At 39.1% G+C, this 2,151-nt stretch overlaps 1 non-coding gene across 1 annotated transcript; it reads right to left on the reverse strand.

The window, feature by feature from the left end:
• Positions 1 to 1,438: 1,438 nt before the first annotated feature.
• LOC135152488 (small nucleolar RNA R71) lies at positions 1,439 to 1,545 on the reverse strand. Its single transcript, XR_010291664.1, has one exon. It is a non-coding gene; the product is annotated as a small nucleolar RNA R71 (small nucleolar RNA).
• Positions 1,546 to 2,151: the final 606 nt, after the last annotated feature.

The raw sequence follows: 2,151 nt of genomic DNA on the forward strand, positions 1-2,151 counted from the left end.
GAACATCAAATCTGTAACGTGTGATCCTTATTATTATTAATACAAGCATTTTTATTCCAATTACTTATTGTTTTTATCTATCATGTTTTCATTAGAACCCATGATGTCGATTAGTTCGATTATGAACTAACCGCCTTCATGGGATTCTAATGGATTTATCGATGTAGTCTAGTAACGATTATAATTACGTGATTTTGTGACATATGTTGATTGCTTTGCATGAGCCGTGCTTATTCTTCTTAGGAGCGTAGCTAACTTCTAAGTTGTTTGTTAATTCTTCCTGAAGCGAGAGTGGATGATTGAATTTAGAACTATGCCATGTAAACATAGGATTATGTGAATGAAACATAATTTGTGGTAGACTTGAACTATTTTTATCACCCTGTGTAATCACGATAGACGACTTGTTATTAACCTCTCTGCTTACACTACCGCTATAGAGATATAGGGTCTGAGCTTTGTTGGTGTCCATGAGATTTCTATCTTAACTGTGGATTTTGATTGGTATGATATGTGTGCAACGAGAGTTGACATGTATTACTTTCGTGTTGTCTGATTAGGGTCAACAGTCGCATGTTAATCAGTAATTTCAATTCTAGATGAATTCGATAATGAAATTAGAATCCCATGTGTTTTCCTATTCTGAATTTGATTAGTAATTTTAGTATTAGTATAAAAGAAACAAATCCTTGTTAATTGTCTTAGCAGTGATAATTGATCATACATTGTTGCATAGGTGCGTATTCTTAATTCACCAGTCTCTGTGGGAACGAACAAATATATTACTTATGATCACGTGCGCTTGCGTGTAGATTTCACCGAACAAGTTTTTGGCGCCGCTGCCGGGGACTCGGTGTTAATTAATTAGTTTATGTACTTGTCATCAGTGTGCATTAACATTCACTGACTAGGATTCTATTCTCTTCTCACTTTTCTTCTTTTCTTTATTTCAGGTACTTGGGTCGCGTTTATGCAAACACGTTCTCAGACCCGTAAGAAAGCAATTGATTCAACTTCTACTTCTTCTTCTGATTCTGAAACAATGACAGAACCTGAAGCACAACCAGACAGTAAGGCATTGAAGGATTTCTCTATGCCAAAGATCGATGATATCCAATCAAGCATTGTCAGGCCTGCAATCGCAGCCAAAGCCTTTGAAATCAAACCAGGAACTATTCAAATGGTCCAGAACTCGGTACAGTATGGGGGTTCTCCTACTGAAGACCCTAATATGCATATACGGAATTTTATAGAGATCTGTGACACTTTCAAATTTAATGACGTCTCTGATGAGGCTGTGAAGCTAAGACTTTTCCCATTTTCACTGAAGGATAAGGCCAAGGGATGGTTACATTCTTTACCATCTGGTTCGATTACTACATGGGAAGATCTAGCTCAGAAATTTCTCACTAAATTCTTCCCCATGGCAAAGACTGCTGCGCTACGAAATGCTCTATCTCAATTCTCTCAACAATCAGGAGAAACATTCTGTGAAGCCTGGGAGAGGTATAAAGAGATGCTAAGAAAGTGTCCCCACCATGGTATGCCGGATTGGATGCAAATAAACAGTTTCTACAATGGTCTTGGACCTCAATCCAGACCTATGCTTGATGCTGCTTCTGGAGGTGCGCTATGGGCTAAGAGTTATGAAGAAGCTTATGATCTTATTGAAATGATGGCGGCTAATGAATATCAGAACCCTACTCAAAGACTTACTCAAGGGAAAGTAGCCGGAATTCTTGATCTTGACACGTCTACAGCTATAGCAGCTCAACTTAAAGCTCTCACGATGAAAGTCGATTCTCTGGCTCACCAAGGAATTCAACAGCCAATCATTATTTGCGAATTATGTGCTGGTACTCATGCTACTGATCAGTGTGCCATTTCTAGTGAATCAGCACAATTTGTGAGCAACTTTCAGAGAGGTCAACAGCCTGCTCCAGCTACTTATCATCCTAACAACCGAAATCATCCTAATTTCAGCTGGAGTAATAACCAGGGGTATAACCAACCTCAACAAGGATTTCAACAGGGACCTAAACAGTACAGTCAGGCTGGGATTTCACAACAGTATGCACCTAAACAGCCATATCACCCGCCGGGATTTCAGAATCATGGGCAATCAGCTAACGAAAGGTCTGACATGGAAGA

Source organism: Daucus carota, chromosome 4, assembly GCF_001625215.2.
Source record: "Daucus carota subsp. sativus chromosome 4, DH1 v3.0, whole genome shotgun sequence".
In the NCBI taxonomy this organism is placed as follows: domain Eukaryota; kingdom Viridiplantae; phylum Streptophyta; class Magnoliopsida; order Apiales; family Apiaceae; genus Daucus; species Daucus carota.